The sequence below is a fragment of the Megalopta genalis genome, chromosome 1, assembly GCF_051020955.1.
Source record: "Megalopta genalis isolate 19385.01 chromosome 1, iyMegGena1_principal, whole genome shotgun sequence".
Classification (NCBI taxonomy): domain Eukaryota; kingdom Metazoa; phylum Arthropoda; class Insecta; order Hymenoptera; family Halictidae; genus Megalopta; species Megalopta genalis.
The window spans coordinates 33,696,587-33,723,565 of NC_135013.1; the positions used below are offsets into that span (position 1 = coordinate 33,696,587).

Sequence of the window (26,979 nt, forward strand, 5' to 3'; positions counted from 1 at the left end):
TGGACTTTATAGAGCTTCTATTGTAATATTTGCTTGAAAGAAGAAGGGTATCTAAAAGTTGGCATAAATCAGTCGATCTCAAAAGCTACTCGCAACAGGGAAATGAGGGACTCCTGAGGTCATTTCGAGTAACTTTTTCCTTTGCGAAAATGCGATCCGTGGCTCCGTTTACGAGTTATCAGCGAAAAACGCTGACCAATCGGAGAACGAGCGCGGCCAGCGCTCCGCCCTTTCGGCCAATGCCGCGTCGCGCCGGCCGTCTGACGCAGCGGCAATGGTCGCGAGGGCGGGGCGCCAGCGATCTCTCGGTGTTTTTCGTTAATAACTCGTAAACGAAGCCGCGGATTGCATTTTCGCAAAGGAAAAAGTTGCTTGAAATGGCCTCAGGAACCCCTCGCTTCTCGATTCCAAGTGACTTTTGGGAAGACTTTTGTGTCATAGTTTTTTGTTGCATTTATAGCTTCAGTGTATCGCTAAAATTCGATGGCTAGATATTGGATCGATATTCGTCGTTCTTTCTCGGCTTGTTCTTTCCATCGGATGGTAGTCGCGCATGGTCATGGGACTCTGAAGCCAGTCCTCGCGATCGAATTTATATGGTATAGTCCGTTTAACACCTATCCCTATCTCATCTCCGACAGGCTCTTGCCAATTATCCAGCAGAGTTCGGGACTCGGTTGAAGAGCAAACTATTGGATTAGAGAGAACCAGACTCTCAATTGAAGAGATTGAGATCAAGCTTCCGATGTAAATAGTCGTCATAACTGTAAAAGCAAATCGAAGTTCCCGTGTATACCTTCCTTCCCCTACCCCGCGCGTTAATTAAGTAGATATCATCATCGGCTTCTTAAAGAATATTATTATAATTGTAATACCCCGAACTTCCCTCTGCCCGTCCAATTTAACCACGACACTGAAAACGAGAATTGCAAAGAGACGCCGTTTCCTCTCAATCGCATTCTTTTCTTCTGAAAATTGTCGCAAATATAGTACACGATGATCTCAAATTATTGCAGCGCACAGCTAACACATTTTCAATGATTTTCTACAGGCAAAATATGCGTGTATACAGAACTCTATCAAAGCCATAATTTGCAACAATATGCATCGACGAGCTACGAGTAAAGAAGAACTATGAAACAATTATTATCGTACATCGGTTAGTATATTAACGTTCAACTACGGTTCTATGTTATTGGAAAAAAATGATTCTCGAAGAGCGTGTGACACTAATGAAAATTTAACGCTAACGCAACAAAAAAAAATAGTTCTTCATACCTTTACTAGTTTCGAATACGTTCTCCAAGACTGCGTCAGAGCGATGAAATTATGGAGGATTGTTTCACCCCGTAAGCTTGAATTTCCGTGCCTAAAAAAATATGCGTTGCTTATTTTCGACTGTTTCACGAATTTCGCGGAGAATTCCGTCGACAGCGAATTCTAATTCAGATATTAATATTGCTACCGATGGAAACACATTCTTATATTTTCCTTTTTTCATGTATATACGTATATGTATGTCCACATATATAATTATATTATACATACTATATTGTAGATATATATTATATTTATATTTTTTATATATTATATTATATATATTATATTGTAGATATTATATTATATATACTATATTGTAGATATTATATATTATATTATGTATATTATATTGTAGATATCATATATCATATTATATATAATATATATACTATATATTGTAGATATTATATATTATATTATATATAATATATACTACATATTGTAGATATTATATATCATCTTATATTATATTATGCATCTTTTCTCCATAAAATTCTAACCTATTTTTACGCGCATAGCAGTATTTAAAACCCAGTTTCCCCTAAAACCAAAAAACCTCTCGCTTCGTCCAACAAATTACAGCAATACTCCGCCAACTGCAAGCGTATCTACCACCTAAAAAACAATTACCCTTTCCCAAAACAAAATCGATCTCCCTAAAATCGTTTTCTCGATGCAAAACTTATTCACTAAAATCGACTCTTTGAAACTAAACGCCACGATATTTGTTCGCTCGTGAAACATCACCAAAGACGCCGTCATTTTCAATGAGAAAATTAAAAAGAAAATTTCGTTGCACAACATCCGGTACAACAATCTCGTTGGAACCGACGCGAACGTTCGAGCAGCTCTCGGGTCGAGCTTTATTTGCAACCCCGCCGCGTATCGAGTGTACTTTCCCGAATATGAGAAACAAAAAGGGGGCTCCGTCCCATAGACCCGGTTTGTCCAGGTTCAACATACTAAATATGCAAAATAGATTTTGCAGTGTCAGGCCGGCGAACGTTTAAAAAAAATCGCGGCCGGTGAGTTGACCTCGGGCAACTTTCACCGCCGCGGGGCCGCGCGGCGTTTGCCCACATACGCGAGCGCGCGCGCGCGCGAGCTCGTTCGCACACGGGCACAAGCACAGAGGCGAACTGCTTCCACGTGTAATTTATGCATGTTGCGTGCGATCATGGTCTCACCAGAACCGAGACCCGCCTGCATGGTCAGGTACACGAGGAGGAGGTTGCGGCTTGCGCAACCACCCACGGTTCATGCACCTTGCCCTCCCGAGGCAACGGCCTGCCGCCGCGTTTCTCTTCCGCGTTTTCCTGCCGGCCCCCAGACCAAACTGCTGGAACGTCGTTTCGAGGACGTTCCTCGGAAGCTGATGCAGTCTATCGATCTCGAGAGGATGCTATCGCCCGGCCCGGAAACAACTTTGCTGTCTTCGCGCGCGCTCTTCGGGGCGTTATCTTGTTCGACGCGGATGTTTACGCCGATGTGAGATGTGCAAAATTTTCTTTTTTTCGTTCCATTCTGTTTTTTTTTTTTGGAACAAAATTAATTGATTTACAATCATGTGATTTCATTTGCTGTCTTCGCAAGCGCTCTTCGGGGCGTTATCTTGTTCGACGCGGATGTTTACGCCGATGTGAGATGTGCAAAATTCTCTTTTCTCGTTCCTTTCTGTTTTCTTTTTTTTTTGGAACGAAATTAATTGATTTACAATCATGTGATTTCATTTGCTGTCTTCGCAAGCGCTCTTCGGGGCGTTATCTAGTTCGACGCGGATGTTTACGCCGATGTGAGATGTGCAAAATTCTCTTTTCTCGTTCCTTTCTGTTTTCTTTTTTTTTTGGAACGAAATTAATTGATTTACAATCATGTGATTTCATTTGCTGTCTTCGCAAGCGCTCTTCGGGGCGTTATCTTTTTCGACGCGGATGTTTACGCCGATGTGAGATGTGCAAAATTCTCTTTTTTTCGTTCCTTTCTGTATTCTTTTTTTTGGAACGAAATTAACAGTAAACCTAGCACGGTCAAAATGACCGATTTTCTATTTTACGATACTACGAACATTGGAGACTTCTTCGTAGGAAATGATCGAACGAATTATATTATTGAAACAAGTCTCATAATTAAAACTTCAACAAAATCCAAGTGAATTCTATCTTTTCACTCTTATGAGTCAATGCACGCTAGTCGTCATTACTGCTCGGTTGGTTTAGTGTTAATCTCTCGCGCTGAAATATCGTGCCAGATTCGTCAAGAATTATTTCTTCCAAGTCGAAATGAAATTCGACTGTTCGATCGGCAATTTAATCGTCGAATTGCCGGTTAGCGTGCAATATATTTAAATTTTCTTTCTCATATAGAGATTTATTAGTGACAAAAACTTAGCGACCCTACTTTGCGACTGTTCGGTGAGAGTTCTGGTCATTAGAGGAAGCTTAGAATTCAATTAGAATTTGCCAGCACAGTGAATTCTCTCCGACTGTCCCTTAGCTATCTCCTGTTCCCAAATTGACCATTTTTGTATACAAGCTGTAGGACAATTGGGGAGAATTTACAGTACCGATGAAATTATCAAATTCTTTAGAAATACAATTTTTCAATGTTTAACAGGATCGAACAGCGTGAGCAATAATCTGATCCAACGGTATCGTTAAAAATAAATAATTCTACACTCGACGGAAACGTCTTATTTGCACGAATGCATTTCTTAAACGGTGCATCGTGCATTCTAGTCACGTTCTCTTAAAAAGTGTATGCACACGAACGATAACAGAGAGAGAGAGAGAGAGAGAGAGAGAGAGAGAGAGAGAGAGAGAGCAAAGCATTGTTAGAGAAAGCGTAAAGTGACCTAAGATGTATTCTACAAAAAGTAAGTGTTCCGGCCGAATCGCGGACCGCGGGTGAACGCACGTTCGACTTGCGATGTACGCCGTCTCGCCGTTTTTTGTCGAATGAACGGCGAGGCGGCAAGACAATAACACGATCGACGTGCGTTGGCCCGACCGTCAAACGCTCGCCTCGGCCGAAATGTATACGCGGTGTTTTTGCCTTAGGAGGCAATGACCGGCCTTCGACACCTGACGATGCTTCTCCTTGAACATCGGCCAGGTGTCTATATATACTGCCGCAAATTTGATAACGGCGGATTTTGGTACACAACGTTATTGCATATAGACCAGTATTATTGTGCGCCCTTGCGCCCACACGAAGCCGTGCTTCACTTTGCAACAAATTCGTAGCCGTGCTACACTTGATACGTCGAACGGAGCCGTGCTCCAAGAATTGTAAACCGAGGACTGCGGAGTCCAAACCAAATAAGTCGTGTCGTCTCCTCACGACTTCCGGCGGTTAGTTTGTGCCGTGCGCAACAGTAAGGACTCTATAGAAATTATTATTATCGAAGCTCAAACGCTGTGGCTCTTTTCACTGATCTTTGTTATATTTTATTAATTCCATTAGTTCGTGCACCTCCATAGATCGTAGAATAATTTTAATAACTAAGGAAAACCCAGGGGAAAATTTAATATGCCATAAAAATTCGTAGATTTTCGTCTCAATGATAGACATTTAATGTAAAATCTAACTAGATTTATTAAAATTAAAATTATATAATATATTATATATATATATATTATTATATATTATTATATATATTATAATATATATATATATATATATATATATATATATATATATATATTATTATATATATTATTATATAATTATATAATATATTATATAATTTTAATTTTAAAATCTAACTAGATTTATTAAATATATATATATATATATTATATATATATATATATATATATATATATATATATATATATATATATAATATATTATATAATTTTAATTTTAATAAATCTAGTTAGATTTTAGATATGTTATATATATATATATGTATATATATATATATATATATATATATATATATATATATGTATATATATATATATATATATATATATATATATATTATATAAATCATTAAGATGAAAATCTACGAATTTTTACGTCACGTTAAAATTTTCTTTGAGATGAGAATGTTTGCGCATTGTTAAACGACATTTTACCCAACACTCCGTTATGACAAAAATACGTAAATTCTTATATTATATTAAACTTTTTTTTCATTAAGATGAGCGTGCAGAGAAAAATGTGCAGGTTCGCCAGAAATGTAGTGCCGTTTCATCGGACTGATTTACAATCCATCTGCTTCATTTACGATTACAGAACATTCCGCGGAACGGAAATGTCGAAGTTGTTATTCGCGACTTTCCATGTTTTGTCATGTAACCAAATCGGAATATTCATTAATACGCAGCGTTTTAAAAAACCAAGACTTTCGGGTCTCTCAATAACAGAGCTTAATGAAATAAAGGAACTTCTCGTACGTGTATGCGAATTACCAGTTTCTTGTTGAACTCCGGACTTTGAGAACGTAGTGTAGTAGCCGCTAATTGGCTCGCGGCGCTATTCACTTGTCAGCTTACGCGTTCATTCCACTTCCGCTAAACTCGCTTTCACTTATTTATATTTATGCTTGACGCGGTATTATGTATTCGCGGATCATTGGAAATCGCGCTCGTTAATGGGACACTTCGTCGTGCTTGCAACCACGTTTCTTATGCGCGTGTTCTCACCTTTTTCTTTTTTCAAATTAGAATGTGCATACATTTCATCGAATCGATAGCTAACGAATTCACGAGAGTGAAATTTTACATACCGAAACAATTATTTTATTGTGTATTTTATGAATTTATACGAAAGCTGGAAAAATCCACCGAAGCTTAAAAATATTAATTCGTGTTTCAAATGAAATTTTTTATGGGAAAAGTACTCGTTTCCAATTTTCATTAATTGCTGCATTTACCATTAGTAAGCGATGTAAGTTTAATATATAATAACGTTAACATTGTTAATGTAATCAGTAAAGAGTACTAGTAGTATATAGTACTATAGTATAGAGTTATATATATATATATATTATATATATAATATATAATATATATAGTTATATATATATATAAAACTCTATACTTATATATATTATATATAATAATAATAATAATAATAATAATAATAGTAATATATATATATAACTCTATACTTATCTTATATATATATAAGTATATACTATACTATACTATAGTATAGTATAGTATAGTGTAGTATAGTATAGTATAGTATAGTATAGTAGTATAGTATAGTGTAGTATAGTATAGTATAGTAGTATAGTAAAGAGTAAAGAGCAATCAGTAAAGAATACGGTAAACTTATGTTATAGCAAATATTACATAATATATAATGTTACTATATTAGTAATATCAACGTTAATAATTATAAATTATTATTATATTATTTAACTAACATTATATATTATGTAATATTTGCTATAACATAAGTTTACCGTATTCTTTGCTGATGATAACTTCAGATATTAATAATTCATTGAAGATGGCTAGTTACAAATTGAAGTCTCGAATATGAAACGAGTATCGTAGGTACAATTTTTCAACGTCTCCGACAATAGCATTTGTTGTCGTTATATTTATGAACGCGACGGCCCAGTGCATGCTCGCGGATGCCGAAGTTACATTAGAAATATTATAAGTACCAATTCTACGCGGCACAATGCACATTGAAAGAAGTTTCGACGCGTATAAAAAGGAGAAAGAGGTCGCGCGATGGCTGCAACCTGGAGTGTCATTGCACTTCGGAAGCCCCGCGGAGCTTTCAAGCTCGCGATGCTACAATGGATGCATGCGCTTTTTATCGATGTTTTGGAATTCTTACGATGGAAACGTCTTCGATTTTCGAGCCAGCGAACTCCTTGTCCGCTGAATCGAACGTTATATAAATACCGGATTACGTTTATATTACTGTGTAAATTACAGTTTCTTTGTCTTTCCGTAAAAGAAGAATAGAAAAAGAATTTTTATATTCTCTGTCGCGAACGTATTTGCAACTAGACGCGTCAGTGAGGAATCATTTATACAAAAAATGAGTTAATGAAAAGGCAAACTTAATTTCTCAACGAAACGTTCTTATATCTTTTTAAATATAATAATTGTCTCTTTTGAAATACATAATACTAAATTACTATTATAATAATTATAATAATATTATATTATAATATTAATATTATTAATAATATAATATTAATAATATATAATAATATAATATATAATATTAATAATATTATAATATTAATATTATAATAATATAATATTATTATAATTATTATAATAGTAATTTAGTATTATGTATTTCAAAAGAGACAATTATTATTAATATTATAATAATATAATATACTATTTATATATTTCATTTATTTTATTTATTTCATTGCATTATATCAATTTCATTGTATGCCATATATTTCGATTCAATATATTCAGTATATTATTTATTATTATATTTAGTATTAGAAATATTTCTGCATAATTATGAACGATACGTTAAACGAAGCTTCGTTCGTCTCACTGAAATATTAAAAGAACAATTAATCCGAGGTTGGTACGCGCAAGAAAGATAATTCCAAGGTGCGAACGATAGGTATAGGCGCTTCGTTTTAACTATGAAAAACTGCTCGAAGCAGACTCGCGTGTACCGCGTTTAGCAGCTTAAAAACTGCTCGGCACCTTTGCGAATGCAAGACTTATTTATTTCGCTCGGAACGCGGCCAGTTGCAATTCATCGACTCTCTCTCTCTCTCTCTCTCTCTCTCTCTCTCTCTCTCTCCCTCTCTCTCTCTGTTATCGTTGCAGAGGCGGGATTATCTTGTTTCTTTTTTTATTTTTATCATAACAGTCAGCTGACCTCAACACCGAGGCCTATTGTCAAGCTTGATATTTGTTATCCGACAGGAAGGAAAGCGTGGCCGAGATTAAATTCCCTCCATTGGCAAGGTTTAGGTTGTTGCGCCACATTCCCGGCATTCTTCCGCTGAATTCGAAGGTTAAGGTTTCGCTAATTCGACGATTCGTCGTAGACGTCGAGAGATGATCGACGCGACAGCGACGCGATCAAATAATGTGTAGAATGCCGAAGCCTATCGATCGAACGGTGTGTTCTTATCTTTCGGTATGTCAATGAAAGCTAGATAGAACGTTACGTAAAAATTACATTGTTCTATTCTGAATGCTCGCAATTTTTCAATAGTTTACTTTCAATTTTTATGATATTATTAATGCCATTATATTATAATATATATGTTATAATAATATATTACATATATTAATAATATATTATTATTTATTATTACTATTTTACTACTATTATTATTATTATTATTATTATATTACTATTAATTATTATAATATATATAATAATATATACGATATATATTATTATAACATACATATAATATTATATATATTATAATAATTAATAATAATATAATAATAATAATAGTGATAATAAATAATAATATTTTACATATTATATATATGTTATAATAATATATATGATATATATTATTATAACATACATATAATAATATTACAATACACATAATAATATAATATCTCATAATAAATATACATTCTTTTTAACTATCAGGTTTCACAAAGTTTCCACAATTTCATTCATAAACCTGGGCAAATCACACGCAGCACAATCGTTCGTCCCCGAACGGAACAATGTCACGGATCGCATAAATTGCAAAAGAAGAAAAGAATAAATTTTCAAAAGATCGCGCAGTCACGCAACAACTGACGCATCGCTGATGAAAGCGTCGATATAAAATTCCCACGAAGCCCGAGCACCGTCGATTCGCCGAGTGCCCGATATAATTTGTTCGATATCCAGCCGATTCGAGCGAGCAGCTAGAACGATCCCGTGGCCGTCTTTAGACGACCACGTTCGACCGAACCGCCGTGACACCCGGCAGAAAGATGGCAACGTTCGGTTCCTTTTTTAAGCCCGGCCGCTTTTTCTCGTTCGTTCGTTCGTTCGTTCGGCTTTTAATAACTCCCACGCGTAAAAGCGGTCCCATCGTCCGCGCGGCCGCAGCGTGCACGGATACGCGCGTGTGCCTGCGTATATGTATATATGTGCGCGTGTGCGTATGCGTGTGGATGCTGTGTAACCACCGCACCAGTCAATGACCCGGCTTTAATGCCGAACGCCCATTTGCTCTTTGCACCGCGACGAAAGTCAGCCTGTTACACGCGACACTTGCGGCTCCTCATCGGGGCCCGCCATTTTCTTTCCCCCCGCGAATTTTCGTACGCGACCATCGTTCATTGTGCAGCAGACGAGACGCGTTTTCGGGGCCGAGGGTTTTTCCTCTTTCGTCTCTCTCGCTCTCTCTCTCGCTCTCTCACTCAATTTCTCTCTCTCTCTCAATTTCTCTCTCTCTCTTTCCTCTCTCTCTCCCTCTCTTTCCTCTCTCTCTCTCACTCTCTTTTCTCTCTCTCTCTCAATTTCTCTCTCTCTCTCTCCCCTAATTCTCTCCCCCCTCTCTCTCTATCTCTCAATTTCTCTCTCTCTCTCTCTCTATCTCTCAATTTCTCTCTCTCTCTCTATCTCTCAATTTCTCTATCTCTCAATTTCTCTCTCTCTCTCTCTCTCTCTCTATCTCTCAATTTCTCTCTCTCTCTCTCTCTATCTCTCAATTTCTCTCTCTCTCTCTCTCTCTATCTCTCAATTTCTCTCTCTCTCTCTATCTCTCAATTTCTCTATCTCTCAATTTCTCTCTCTCTCTCTCTCTCTCTCTCTATCTCTCAATTTCTCTCTCTCTCTCTCTCTCTATCTCTCAATTTCTCTCTCTCTCTCTATCTCTCAATTTCTCTATCTCTCAATTTCTCTCTCTCTCTCTCTTTCCTCTCTTTATCTCTCAATTTCTCTCTCCCTCTCTCTCTCTCTCTATCTCTCAATTTCTCTCTCTCTCTTTCCTCTCTCTCTTTCCTCTCTCTCGCTCTCTCTCTCTCTTTCGCCGTGGTCGCGCCTTTGGTTCGTCGCTGTTCAGCTCATTCAGACCTGCCCCCCTCGCCCCCCTGCCCGCCCCTCGCCGTGGAAACGATCGTGTAACCCGAGCCTCCCACGAGGGTGGTTTTTCGTGCGACTACACGGGCTCTTTCCCCGAACGACGCTTTAAAACAGATCACTTTCTGATCGGTCGCGGTGGGATTCCTCCAACGAACTGGGGTAAGTGGAGCCGGTTACTGTTGCCGATCGTATACATATTACATTTGTCTAATTTAGCTTCGTTTCACGTTCGAGGTTTAATTATATTGTTACGTTGGAAAGCGAACGAAATGGACGAATTAAATGATTTGTTATGCCTTATTCGGTAAATACGAAGTTCACGAATAAGTTAAGTAGACGAATTGAATGATTTATTATGTCTTGTTCGATAAATGTAATGTTCAAGGATAAACAAAGTGATGGAATAGAGAAGTTTAATGTGTCTTGTACGATAAATACGAAGTTTTCAATAGTAAACGAAACGAAAGAATAGAAATATTGAATGTGTCTTGTTCGATAAATGTAAAATTCAGTAATAAACAAAATAAAAGAATTTATTATTTCTTATTAAAAGTACAAAAATTGAATGTCTTATACGATAAATGTAATATTCAATAGTTAACAAAATAACAGAATTTCTTACGTCTTATTCGATAAACATAAAGTTCAAGAATGAACAAAATAAAAGAATAAAAAGGATTGAATGTGTGTCTCGTTCGATATAAACATAAAGATCAATAGTAAACAAAATAAAAGAATGTCTTGTGTCTCATTCGATAATTATAAAATTCAAAAATGAACAAAACAAAAGAATAAACAAATTTAATATGTCTTTTTCGATAAATACAAAATTCAATAATAAACGAAACAAGAGAATACAAAAATCGAACGAGTCTAATTCAATAAACACAAAGTTCAATATTAAATAAAAATAAAAGAATTTCTTACGTCTTATCCGATAAGTTCCAAAACGGACGGGATAAAAGAAGACAAAATATTGAACCTACAACTATAAAATCAATATAACATAAAATTAATTATGCGCCCGAAAAGGAAGCGAAGTGACCCGGTAAAGGGTCACCCCGATACGTTTAGTGAACCCTAAGGGTCACGTGCTCCTTAGCATGATTCTTTTTCTTCGGCCAGCTCGGAGCTCATTCAGACTCACCCCCTAAAACGATCTTGTAATCCATGACTCTCGCCCTCTCTCCCTCTCTCTCCCCCCTCTCTCTCTCTCTTTCTCTTTCTTAAGGGTGGTTTCCCGTATCGCTACACCGAGATTCCCTTTGACTGGTACTTCAGGACAACTCCTTTTTCTCGGTTCCCGAGGGAACCTCCGAAGAGAGAGAAGTATCTGTACGGGTCCTTCGGACCTTGAATATTCAAAGGGCTCGTCGCGCAGACCTCGTCCGCGACGACGTCGTAAGTGAAATTGTTCTCGGCGCACCGTTTGTTCGTTTGTTTGTCGCTCGAGCCGCCGATTGTTTTTTCTCTCACCTAGCTACCCGGAGGGTGGGGGAGGAGCGAAGGGTGCGCGACGGATGAAAAGAGCGTTTCCTTTGCGTTCGGTGCGCATTTCTTGAAGGGTCGCCGCGACTTTGTCGGCGACCGCTTTCTCGCGCTTCTTTCTGACGCGAGAGCGCACAGGACTCGGGATTCGGGGCGTGCGTGTTGCGTTACTATAATTAGTGGGAACGCGGCCCACGTAAAAGCGCGCGTGTAATTAAGAAAATGCGTTGAAAACGTCTTCTCGCCGTCTTGTCTTCCTCCTCGGGGAAGCGTTCGCGTTGTTCGCGAACACGTGCGATGCGTTCGAGGGGTGTGGATTGTTTGTTGGCCGTCGAGAGACGCCGTGCTAATTCGTGCTTTTTCTTCGGCGAAAGTGATACTTAACGACTTCGTCCTCTTCTTCGGTTCGAAGCACCGGGATCGCGGTGTCCCCGGCTTTTTGCTCCGCTTGTAGCTTGTGCACCTTATCTACCGGTTTTAACGTTGCAGCACCTAGCGTATCCGAAACGACCGTGATTTTTATTTTACGAGTCTACGAACTTCGGAGACTCTTTCATAATTGGACCGCGGATTTTGTGCACCTATCGCAGAGATCCGTGGAACAGATACGGAACGGCGAGACGTTGACAGACGTTTGTAAATATCGTCGCATTATTTTCAACTCGTTAACACTATAAACCAACCGATCTGTAGCGATGATTAATTTGTAACCTTGCTCTCTCTCTCTCTCTCTTTCTCTCTCTCTCTCTCTCTCTCTCTCTCTGTTATCGTTCGTGTGCGTACACTAATTCGTAGATTTCCATCATAATGATTTAATGTAAATTTTAATTTTAATAAATCTAGTTAGGTTTTACATTAAATGTCTATCATTGAGATGAAAATCTACGAATTTTTATGGCATATTAAATTTTCCCTTGGGTTTTCCTTAGTTATTAAAATTATTCTACGATCTATGGAGGTGCAAGAACTAATGGAATTAATAAAATATAAAAGATCAGTGAAAAGAGCCACAGCGTTTGAGCTTCGATAACAATAATTTCTATGGAGTCCTTATTTTTTGTAGAATGCATCTTATAGGTCACTTTACGCTTTCTCTAACAATGCTTTGCTCTCTCTCTCACTCTCTCTCTCCCCCCCCCCCTCTCTCTCTCTCTCTCTCTCTCACTGTTATCGTTCGTGTGCATACACTTTTTAAGAGAACGTGACTAGAATGCACGATGCACCGTTTAAGAAATGCATTCGTGCAAATAAGACGTTTCCGTCGAGTGTAGAATTATTTATTTTTAACGATACCGTTGGATCAGATTATTGCTCACGCTGTTCGATCCTGTTAAACATTGAAAAATTGTATTTTTAAAGAATTTGATAATTTCATCGCTACTGTAAATTCTCCCCAATTGTCCTTCAGCTTGTATACAAACATGGTCAATTTGGGAACAGGAGATAGCTAAGGGACAGTCGGAGAGAATTCACTGTGCTGGCAAATTCTAATTGAATTCTAAGCTTCCTCTAATGACCAGAACTCTCACCGAACAGTCGCAAAGTAGGGTCGCTAAGTTTTTGTCACTAATAAATCCCTATATGAGAAAGAAAATTTAAATATATTGCACGCTAACCGGCAATTCGACGATTAAATTGCCGATCGAACAGTCAAATTTCATTTCGACTTGGAAGAAATAATTCTTGACGATTCTGGCACGATATTTCAGCGCGAGAGATTAACACTAAACCAACCGAGCAGTAATGACGACTAGCGTGCATTGACTCATAAGAGTGAAAAGATAGAATTCACTTGGATTTTGTTGAAGTTTTAATTATGAGACTTGTTTCAATAATATAATTTGTTCGATCATTTTCTACGAAGAAGTCTCCAATGTTTGTACTATCGTAAAATGAAAAATCGGTCATTTTGACCGTGATAGGTTTAGTGTTAAAATGATCCAAGAGCGAGATCGATGTCTATGGAGCTCCTGTATCTTGTAATTAATGCGGACAATTTTTAATTTCGAATTTCGTATTTTCGTTGTTAGTGCAAATTTCAGTTGCCTTGCGATCTAATCAATTCCCTCCGGATCGCATAAATATGTCCACAATGAGTCCGTCACCCTCGAAGCGTCAACGTCGAGATAAATCGCGTTCGTGTACTCTGTACACTGGGTGTGCAAAATTATTAGATACGAAAACTGTGACACTCTTTTCTTTAGTTCGAAGATTAGTACAGTCTTTTAGCATAGAATATTTATTTGGAATTTAATTGAGGCGTCGTTGAAGAAATAAGGCGCCAAATAAAAATGTGCATTTTTCAATGAAAAATGTGCATTTTTTGAGCATAAAAAGTATCGTCGAATACGAATAAATTTATATTATTTTAGCATTATGGTACAGGGTCTGCAAGCATGATATATAATACTATAGATATACAAGGTATCCCAAAAATGTCTCGCAATCCGAAAGTAGGGGATTTCTGAGGTGATTTGAAGCAACTTTTTCCTTAGCGAAAATGCAATCCGCGGCTTTGTTTACGAGTTATCAACGAAAAACAGTGACCAATCAGAGGCGAGATCGTTTGGCGCGAGACGGCCGAGCCAATGAGGGGAACTGAGCTCCGTGCACTCGTTGGCTGGGCCGCCGCGCGCCAGCCGAGCTCGCCTCTTATTGGTCAGTGTTTTTCGTTAATAACTCGTAAAGGAAGCCTCGGAGAAAATTTTCGCAAAGGAAAAAGTTGCTTCGAATGACCTCAGGAACCTCCCATTTCCGGATTAAACGTGAAATCATTTTTAGCTCTCTGTTATACGGGGGTTAATAACCTCCTCGAGCAACTTTCAGAATTCCCGATCAGATTTTATGCAAATTAAAAACGTATAAAATAAACGAAATCAAATTATTCGCACCCCGAAATTCTTCAGCTCTTTTCGCCGTTTCTCGCGCGCGCGTCTCCGCCGCGAAACCGGCACAGCGTCCGCTTATAATTCCGCCGATCGTGCATCCTCGTCACCGATTAGTCACCGAAAATCGTTCGCAGGGCCAATCGAACGCGCGATTTCATCGCGGGCCGTTCCAAGCTCGTAAATACCGTCGCCTCTTCATTCAGACCGTGTTCCGCGGATCCCGGCTTTCTCCGAAGCGTTTTCGCGCGCCGCGGCCACCGACGCGCGAGATACGCGGTTGCATTTCGCAGTATTTTTATGCCCGAGTCATCGCTCCCACGGTATATTTTTATCCGGCGCGAGAGATATGTAACGTTCCGCGGCGATCGCGGTCACGTCGCGTCGGCACACCGCGATGAGGAAGGAAGAAAAGAAGACTCTTCGATAAAGTCGGCTGGCTCATGCCGTGTACCCACGCGCGAGATTACGCTGTCGCGAACGCGCAAAACTTACCGCGTGCGACTGGCTCAAGTGTCCAATCGAAGGACCGTAACGGTGAAAAGGAGTCGACGAAAAGAGTCGACGAAAAGAGTCGACGTAAGAGTCGATTGAAATTAATCAGCTGCGTTTGACGAGTATACTCGTCGTGGTGGTGTGGCAGTATTTTGTGTCATGACGAGTATATTCGTCATAGAGATATTTGTATGTTCGTCACAGCGTTATGACGAGTATACTCGTCGTGGAGATGTGGCAGTATTTTGTGTCATGACGAGTATATTCGTCATGGAGATGTGGCACTATTATGACGAGTATACTCGTCGTATAGATGTAGCAGTATTATAACGAGTATACTCGTCGTGTAGATGTAGCGGTATTGACGAGTATATTCGTCATGGAGATGTGGCACTATTATGACGAGTATACTCGTCGTATAGATGTAGCAGTATTATAACGAGTATACTCGTCGTGTAGATGTAGCAGTATTGACGAGTATACTCGTCATGGAGATGTGGCAGTATTATGACGAGTATACTCGTTGTAAAGATGTGTCAGTATTATGACGAGTATACTCGTTGTAAAGATGTGGCAGTATTATGACGAGTATACTCGTCGTGGAGATGTGGCAGTATTATGACGAGTATACCCGTCGTAAAGATGCGACAGTATTATGACGAGCATACTCGTGGAGATGTGGCAGTATTATGACGAGTATACTCGTCACGGAAATGTCGCAGCATTTTGTGTCACGACGAGTATACTCGTCACGAAAATGTCGCAGCATTTTCTGTCACGACGAGTATACTCGTCACGGAAATCTGGCTATGTTACAACGAGTACACTGGTCACGAAGACGTGACACTATTTTGTATCACGACGAGTATACTCGTCATCGCTTGATCCTCGCAACGCGTATAGATGCGCGCTCTGACAACGAGGCGCCACACAGCTAATTAATAGAACCAGTTGTTGACAGAACTTTCGTGTGATTTTTTTTCCGTCATGCGATCGCCACGAAACGTTTATATATTTTCGTACGCGTGCGATTGCAACCAATTTTACGCGCGACCGTGTCGCGCCGCTGTCACGCGCAAATGCCGGCTATCTCGCGCAAGTATTGGAGCTAAAGTAAAATTGATCAACGAGTTTCCGCAGCTACCGCAATTTCCACTTTGTTGGAATAGCCGTGCATCCGGTAACTCGTGAACCGGAGTAAATATCATAATTAGGGTCCATTCAATATCTTATAACGGGGGAAGTTAGCTATTCGCTAGAGGCAGTTCATTTCACCTGTACACGCGAGAGTCTACCCTAGTTGGAACATGTTACACTTAGGGAGCCCGTCCGATATCTTATAATAGGAGTTAATCGGTAACGGCAGCTTATGCGACGTATCCGCGGCAAAGTACACTGTTCCCTGGTTAAACATGTTACACTTAGGGTCCCGTTCGATATCTTGTGATCGAAGCAAGAAGCCGTTGACCATGGTTGTCACTCGACAACGCGCGGGATACTAATTCTTTTCGATTAGAACCGTCGCAATTATTCCGCGGATATTTCGGCATTTATACGGTACGCGCGTGTTCGTGAAATACAAGAAAATGTGCGTACCGATGAGATTGAATTTTATATGCAAGATATTTGTCCGTTCTTTAGATATTCGGGAAACGATTAATCGAAAAGTAAAAATTAATTATTAATCGAACGAAAAATGCGGAAATTCGATGGAATAGAAATCGAATCTTTCCATCGAAAGCTCTCCGAAACTTAAATAATGAATAAAATACAATATAAATAAAATAGATATAATATAATATAATATAATATAATATAATATAATATAATATAATATAATATAATATAATATAATATAATATAATATAATATAATATAATATAATATAATATAATATAATATAATATAATATAATATAATATAATATAATATAATATAATATAATATAATATAATATAATATAGTACAATATAGTACAATATAGTACAATATAGTACAATATAGTACAATATAGTACAATATAGTACAATATAGCACAATATAGCACAATATAGCACAATATAGCACAATATAGCACAATATAGCACAATATAGCACAATATAGCACAATATAATACAATATAATACAATATAATATAATATAATATAATATAATATAATACAATATAGTACAATATAGTACAATATAATATAATATAGTACAATATAGTACAATATAGTACAATATAGTACAATATAGTACAATATAGTACAATATAGTACAATATAGTACAATATAGTACAATATAGCATAATATAGCACAATATAGCACAATATAGCACAATATAATACAATATAATATAATATAATACAATATAGTACAATATAGTACAATATAATATAATATAGTACAATATAGTACAATATAGTACAATATAGTACAATATAGTACAATATAGTACAATATAGTACAATATAGTACAATATAGCACAATATAGCACAATATAGCACAATATAGCACAATATAATACAATATAATACAATATAATATAATATAATATAATATGTATAAATAAATAAAATAATATAATATAATATAATATGTATAAATAAATAAAATAATATAAAATAAAATAAAATGAAAAGCTTGCAAATTACGTTCAATTAAATCGATTGAACTTGGTCGCAAGCTGCGTCAGATTTGAACCGAACGCGCGCCGAATGCACAAAAATCTGGCTATAAATACAGAAAAATGTTCTGTCCAGACATTCCGAACTTGCTTCTGCCGGTCGGTCTATATCGAAAGCCAAACAATCCGCCCGCCTCCGCGAGCAAGTATAACTTCGCTCGGAAAACTGTGCTCACACACGGTTCCGTGTCTTTAGTTTGTCGAACGATACGGATATTTATATGTATCTACGGGAGATGACTCCACGCCGGAGAAAGTGTATCGGTGTCGCTGACCCCGCTGTTACATAAGATCTTCGTGTTACCCGGTCGTTCGTCGTGTCTTTATTGTTTAATGAAATAGAGAAATTAACGTGCCTGGCACGTGAACGTTGTGTCGCCCGAGACGCGGATTCAATTTTCTTTTGGAACAATAGCGAATTCAACATCGAGATCGAGTGGCTGTCGAGTGCGTTAATGACATTTCAAAAATTATTTACATTGCCGCGTGTAATATAATTACACCAGAGTATTTGTTGTTGTTAGATCAGTTATTATTATTATATATGTTATTATTATTATATATGTTATTATTATTATAGTTATTATTGCTACCAGATTATTTGTTGTCGGTGCTAGTGAGCGCTAAATTGACAGATCAGTGTTGCTTTACTTTCAATAACGATTAAATTAAAATTTAATTTCATCCGTTTCACAGCCGAACTGATAATTATTCCAAAATAAATATCATTCCAACAGAGACGCTTGTTCTTATTGTTACTAAAAAGATCTTTTAACCCTTTACGCTCGAAGCCATTCTAACCGTAAATCTAAAATAATTCTTCTGATTTACAGTATCTCCATTTTATACGACAAAGTGCATTTTGTGCATACGAAATTGAGTCTCGCGATGACTCGTACAACAGTTAAGCTTTTAACAATTTTTGACATCTAAACTTCGATAATATAAAAATGATTTTGGAACGTGAATTAACAATTCTAGTGGTGCCTCAGAGTCGCCACTCGAGCGCAATGAATGAAACAACTTGAAAAGTCATCCGATGGCCTGTAAACATTTTTCTGTCGTTGCAACGAATCCGAGATGGAAATGTCGAAGAAACGAAAGCCCGCGATCGACGATAGATCAATCGAATTTTCAAGCGTCGGCCGACGATTTGACGGATCATTTGAAGCAACTTCTTCCTTTACAAAAATGTTCTCCGAGGTACCGTTTACGAGTTATTAACGAAAAACAGTGACCAATAAGAATCGAGTACGGCTGACGCGAGGCGGCCCAGCCAACCGGCGCGCGAAGCCCAGTTCCGCTCGTTGGCTCGATCGCCTCGCGCCAGCCGAGCTCGCCTCTCATTGGTCACTGTTTTTCGTTAATAACTCGTTAACGGTGCCTCGGAGAACATTTTTGTAAAGGAAAAAGTTGCTTCAAACGGCCTGAGAAATCCAGAGAAATAGCCTCGCGCAGAATTCAGCCGTACCTAAAAGGTTAAGAACGATCCTGTTTGCTTTTCACGGCCGATTCGTCGGCGATCTCGTCTTCGAGGAAGCGATTCGCAGGTGGCCGGTTTCGGCGAGCGTCCGCGCGTTCGTACGGCCGCGTTCGTTTTTATCCGGCATCCCGCGCGGTTCCTCCTATTTTCTCTCTCGCCTCTCCTACTCGCTGCCGTGAAACTAATTTAGCTACCGAGACGATGACTGCGTGGAAAAAGAAACTCCGTCAATCAGTTCCCCTCCGGAGGAAATTGCGGCGGTAACGCGTAAACCCTGAGTTTTAATGTCGCCAAGTCGCGTCGAATTTTTCAGCGTCGCGCGGGCCGATTCTCGCGAACGCGCGCGCGCGCCGGTTGCATTATGCAGAAGCGACGGCAAACTTTTGATCGTTCACGACACAATTTCGTTATCCCCGCGTCCCCCTCCCCTCTGCTCGTCCGAGAGGCGACAAAGTAAATTGTCAATTTAATAAACCCGGTTCCGCGCCGACGAATTCTTGCCCGTCGTCGAGCTTAGGTTTTCGTGCGTTCCGCGACCGTGTCCGGCGCATGATCGTCGAAACAACGTCGATGCGAGTTCGATCGTCTTTGAAAATCAGTTTCGCGGTGCTCGCATTGATCGCGCAGTGTCGTTTTATGTCAATCAGCGATGTCGTTTAGAAGAAATTGGTTTTTGTAAAAAGAGAGTTCGCGTTCTTCTTTCGTTTCCCTTTTGGCTACGTTCATTTGAATTTCGGAATTATAATAATATAATAATATTATATAATATTATATAATATTATATAATAATTATTATATTATTATTATTATATAATTATTGTCAATGATTTTGCTTTTTTTTCTGTACAGCTATAAGGTAAGACTACGAGGTTATTATAGTCGAGTTGCAGATTTTTCTTAACCAGTTAGCTATTCGTATAATTATTCTTATTTTTTATTTGTTTCTTTTATGCTGGTCTGGCCTTAAAATGTTCCCAAAAATTCTCAAAATATTCTCTTGTTTTCACTGAAATGTTTCATTAAATTTCGCTAAAATTACAATTTAAATGGCCAATGGCTTTTGCAATGGCGTCACCGCTTTTTACGCGCGACGAGTATACTCGTCAGACACAGCTAACTGGTTAACTATTCGTATTGTACAATAGGACTCGATATCCCGTCCAATAAATAAATAAATAAATAAACAAATCTCTCGCATAAATTACAATATACTTAATCAATTTACAACGTGTCACGTCGTCGAACAGAAATCGATTGATCGCATAGTCAGCTTGGAACGGTCCGATCGAGGATCTTCGGCGCGAAAACAAAAATCGCAGTTCGTTTCGGCACGAAAGAAATGTCTAGTCTGAAATGCATCGAGTTGTCGATGTACTTTCGCCCCTTCCCCCCCTTGTTTCGTCTTCGAAGCAACGCTAATTTGTATTATTTTACTTCGGCCGACGAATCTTCAGCGAGACTGAAAGCTATCAGTTCGTCAGACTTTCAGGAATCCTTTGTAGCTCGTTAAACTTCGCGAATGGACTTCCTGCTCGAGTCATTTCGAGCTTCATAGGAACCTATTTCGGCCGCTCGTAACGGAACCATTCATTCCCGTCGACTTCATTAATCTTTGCATTCACGCGATCCGCGAAAACAAAAGCTTGTACCACTGAGAGCCCGCGATTCGCGGAAAGCATCGCGGAATCGCCGCCGAACCGTCACGATGGAACGCCGCTGACAACGCCGGAATCGATCTCCACCTTCGCGCTAAACGCGTCTCATTAGTTAACAATGTCTTTTTTTTGCTATGAATTTCTTACCGGAACATTTCCGTAACATTGAAAATTGTAAAAGAAGTAATCGGAAACCGGATGTTTTTACGTTACAGATGAAATGTAATCGTCGATTTAGCGAAAAGACATTTTTGCATCTTAAGCGCTTATTATTGGACTAATATTATATTAATATTATAATGTTATACTCTCTAATATTATATTAATATTACATTAATATTATAATATTATACTCTCTCTAATATTATATATTAATATTATATTAATATTATAATATATTATACCAATATTACATTAATATTATAATATTATAATATTATACTAATATTATAATATTGTACTAATATTATATTAATATTATAATATTATACTGTAATATTATACTAATATTAAATTAATATTATACTGTAATATTATACTAATATTAAATTAATATTATACTAATATTATATTAATATTATACTAATATTATATTAATATTATACTAATATTATATTAATAACGCATTGGACATTATACGTCCAATGATCGGAATCCGCAAAACGGAGAATTCCTCCGTTTCGATTTCATCGAAAGAGTCGCTCCGACTCCGCGAAATTTTTTAAACCTTTTCACCGACAGTCGCATGATCGAAAACCGTATAAAAAACTGAATGCGAACGTTGCAACGAACAAACCGTAATACAACCGCATAGAGAAACTCCGCGGTGTTCCGATTATCGTCGTCGCGATTTAAACGATTCGAGAAAAATAAAAATAAAATTCGGCGAATCTCGTCGAATCGATTGCTATGAAAAAGAATAACGTTGGCACCGAAGGCCCCGGTCGAAGTTGCACGGCGACTTGGTGCGGCGCGTCGTTTCGCAGGCGATCGCCGTTCGAGTACAAAGGGTTAATAATTGCAAGGAAAAACGGCTGGCCGAGAGCCGCCGGTATCGCTGCGACGACGGATGCAAGAGGCTGGTGGGGCCGGGTGCATCGTCCTCGGGGAGAAAGTTTGTTGCAGCAGCGTAATACGTGATCTAGCCCAACCTAGCCGAGCCAGACGAACGATCGTGCCAGCCAGACCTAGGATAAGATTGGCCAGGATTGAATCTCGTTCGAAGCTACGGTCGACCAGCTATGAGGAACGGTTGTGCAACCCGGTTGCAACGCCGCGTCGAGGCTCTTCTGAGCCACGAAAAGTGAAATGAGATCCATCAACCGATCCGTTCACCTCTCGTCTTAGGCTTGCTCGTGATTTTTGACTTTGATAATGTATTCCACGACCGGCTCGAACAGGGTTCTGGTCAACCGAACCACAGGAGGACTGTTGTCTCTCGATCCTCGTGGGAGAATCGACGGATTAGGTGATCGTTCACGGTGCAGCAATTTAGCTGTCGGTAGCGATCGAACGGACTTATAAGTGTCTTAAATGATATTTATAAGCAATAGATTTAGGCTGGGTTTGAAATTTTTCATAGATACGTTCGCATAATAATCGGGAATTGTAAAAGAAAGGATTAGAAAATATTCGATTGCTTCGACGGTTTTAGCGTTAATGCATTTTAGCGCTGCATAAAGTGAACTAAAGTAGGGATGTGCAATATGCAAGAAAGTCGGAAAGGTATCGTACGTTTCAAATTCTCGTTTCGGTGATAATGAGATGAGTTTTTAAGAGCTTTAAATAATATTTTCAATGTTAATAACACGTTCCGATCGGCCTCCAGTATTTCAAACTTGCTCGAAGCTGACCATTAGAAACGACGAAATTATTTCCAAGTAAATTGTGCAGTCTCCGTTCAATGCATTTTTGATTGCACAATTGCATTTGCAATACATTTTTTTAAAAGTTTTTTGCAACGAGCGAAACGAAGGATTTCTCTTATAGATCGAGAGATTTCGCCAAATCAAAATGCAATTGCGCAATCTCCGACGCATTTTCTTATCCAAAAAAACCTTGCAACAAGCAAAAAGGGGAAATTCTCTTATCGATCGAGAGATTTCGCCAAATCAAAATGCAATTGTGCAATCTCCGACGCATTTTCTTATCAAAAAGATCCTTGCAACAAGCAAAAAGGGGAAATTCTCTTATCGATCGAGAGATTTCGCCAAATCAAAATGCAATTGTGCAATCTCCGACGCATTTTCTTATCCAAAAGATCCTTGCAACAAGCAAAAAGGGAAAATTCTCTTATCGATCGAGATATTTCGTCAAATCAAAATGCAATTGTGCAATCTCCGACGCATTTTCTTATCCAAAAGATCCTTGCAACAAGCAAAAAGGGGAAATTCTCTCATCGATCGAGATATTTCGCCAAATCAAAATGCAATTGTGCAATCTCCGACGCATTTTGTTATCCAAAAGATCCTTGCAACGAGCAAACCGAAGAATTTCTCCTATCGATCGAGAGATTTCGCCAAATCAAAATGAAAAAAACCGCTGCGATTAACGCGGACGTTTCTCGGCGTTTTATCTCGAACACAATGATCGATGGGAACCGATTCTCGGTGTTCGCATTGCGCGGCTATTTTTCGTAAAGAACGTCGAGGCGGTCGAGCTGTATTTAGCGACGTATCAGCATTTTATTCTGAAACTGTTCGGCGGGCACGCCATCACGATTCCCGCGAAAAGAAGGAAGTCGTGCACCGAGCAAAACAGAGGAAAAGCCCGACTCGGCTATCGCACCTGTAACCCAGTTAATTGTTGTGCCTCGAGATGCTTGCACAACCATTGTTACGTTTCGATCTCGACAACGCGATACGGCCGATTTTCGTGGCGCGTACACGCGGGATCACGGATCTACGGAGCGAGCCGATCGCACGGTAATATTGTTTGCTGTTCGAGCCGATCGACGCCGATGATAAATCTCGTGCAATGATTTTATTGAGCTACGTAATGTCATGGTCGATAAGACCGCGCCCTCTCGAGCCCGACATAAACAGGTGTCGAAAGAACGCGCTGGTTAAATGATTGTTACGATTACATTTTGTTTGGAAAACTGGATCGATATTGAGGCGATCGGACGTCGAAACTGATCGTTGGACGTCGAATATGTAAGTTAACCTAATATCGAATACCTAAGTTAACGGAATATCGAATACCTAAGTTAATATAATATCGAATACCTAAGTTAACATAATATCGAATACGTAAGTTAACGGAATATCGAATATCTGAGTTAACATAATATCGAATACCTAAGTTGATATAATATCGAATACCTGAGTTAACATAATATTGCATACTTGAATGAACATAATATCGAATACTTGAGTTAACATAATATCGAATACCTAAGTTAATATAATATCGAATACCTGAGTTAACATAATATTGAATACTTGAATTAACACAATATCGAATACTGGAGTTAACATAATATCGAATGCCTAAGTTAACATAATATCGAACACCTAAGTAAACATAATATCGAATGTCTAAATGATCATAATATCGAATACCTAAATTAACATGATATCAAACACCTAAGTTAACACAATATCGAATACCTGAGTTAATGTAATATCGAATACCTAAATCAACATATTATCGAATACCTAAATTAACATAATATCGAACAGCTAAGTGAACACAATATCGAATAAGCGAGTGAACGTAATACCGAGTACGTAAGCGCATCACAATTAACAAACGTCCACGAACCGCAGTGAAATTCTTGTCGTCGAAACGAATATCCACTGACAGCCTCTAGACGATCGCGTGATTTATTACCCGCTCCTAGATCACGAGGATCTCACCAGGGAGACATCAATTGGGGTTTAGAAAGCAACCAGCATGATGCTGATTTCCGTCGACTCTTCATATCGAGCCGCGCCGAATTCGTTGCAGGCATCCGTTTCCATTCCAATGCGCGTAGTTACATTTAAAAATGTTGCAGTGGAAATTCCTTCGATCGTGAACAATGTAATTTACGCTCGAAAACATCCTGATCGAGTCGAAAGAAACTCTTGCTACGTTTACTCTGGCTACTTTGAGATCGTGCAACCGTGTAGCCACAAAATGAACGAACGATAAAAAAAGATCATAGTAAATAATAAGTATGGCAACTAATAATATATGTATATATAATATATACAATACAATAATATATAATATATATATACAATACAACTAATAATATTTGTAAATATAATATATAAATACAATACAATTAATAATATACGTATATATAATATATACAATACAACTAATAATATATGTATATATAATATATACAATACAACTAATAATATATGTATATATAATATATACAATACAACTAATAATATATAAGTATATATAAATATGGCAACATATATGATCATAATAAATCAGGTATACGATCGAGTATAGATCACAGTGAATAATAATGTTTAATTGTCTACTAGCGAATCAATTACCCGTTACGGGGATATTTTTTAAAACCGACATTTTTCCGCTTTTCGCATGGGAACCGACCAGTGTGCGGCGTTTAAAAAACGTAGAGCCGCTCGTTTCGACCGACTCGGCAGGTTTACTGTCAAGTTTCGCGCGTCCGTTTCCGTCGATTAATTATCTAATTAATTCCGAAGGATTCAAAGGAGCCGCACAGTCCAAAGGGGGCCGACGATATCGACGAGATTCTACGGGGTGTCCCAAAATTATGGTACTTCCGAGAAACTAGGAATTCCTTCTAGGAATTAATAACTCGTGAACGAAGCCGCGGATTGCAATTGTTGATTGCGGATTGTTTTTGAAATAAAATCGAACGACAACCGAACGATCTGAATTTTCCACGGAATTACAGGTACAGCGAAGCGGATGTAATCATTTTTATCAAATTTTCTACAATATCTAAATCTTCTACAAATTAGCCGGCTACAAATGGTCAGCTAATTAAGAATAATAAAAATGGCCGGCTCGCGCCTGCTGATCTCGTCTCTAATTGTTCACACTTTCTCGTTAATAACTCGCAAACAAAACGACGGATCGCATTTGCACGGAGGAAAAAGTCACTTCGGGCGATCTCAGGAATCCCACGATACCCGGAAGTACCTTAGTCTCGGGTCACCCTGTATATCAGTCCCATCGGCGGCAGCGCGCGCGCGAGTCAGAAGCCGGAAAGGGAAAACCCGGAAGCCACGCAGCGTGAAGCAACATGGCGGCGGCGGGGACCCGTGCCGTGCACGGACTGGGAATTACTGTGGTCTAGCGGTACCATGAGTAAGTTAGCGGTTATAATATTATACTAATATTAAATGAATATTATAATATTGTACTAATATTATATTAATATTATAATATATATATATATATTATACTAATATTAAATTAGTATTATAATATTATACTAATATTAAATGAATATTATAATATTATACTAACATTATATTAATATTATAATATTGTACTAATATTATATTAATATTATAATATTGTACTAATATTATATTAATAGTATAATATTATACTAACATTATATTAATATTATAATATTGTACTAATATTATACTAATATTAAATTAATATTATAATATTATACTAACATTATATTAATATTATAATATTATACTAACATTATATTAATATTATAATATTATACTAACATTATATTAATATTATAATATTATACTAATATTATACTAACATTATATTAATATTATAATATTGTACTAATATTATATTAATATTATAATATTATACTAACATTATATTAATATTATAATATTATACTAACATTATATTAATATTATAATATTATACTAATATTATACTAACATTATATTAATATTATAATATTGTACTAATATTATATTAATATTATAATATTATACTAATATTATATTAATAACGTATTGGACATTATACGTCCAATGATCGGAATCCGCAAAAAGAAGA

At 37.7% G+C, this 26,979-nt stretch overlaps 1 protein-coding gene across 4 annotated transcripts in view; it reads right to left on the bottom strand.

Annotated features, from left to right (window-relative positions):
• Hr4 (nuclear hormone receptor 4) overlaps positions 1-26,979 on the bottom strand; it is a 382,937-nt gene that overhangs the window by 307,244 nt on the left and 48,714 nt on the right. Inside the window, exon 2 of one of the 4 annotated variants that reach the window (XM_076525977.1) lies at positions 1,279-1,369. The exons of the other annotated variants lie outside the window; for them this stretch is intronic. The gene's annotated coding sequence lies outside the window, so the exon portion shown is untranslated. The remainder of the gene's footprint in view (positions 1-1,278; positions 1,370-26,979) is intronic. 4 annotated transcript variants of the gene reach the window in all.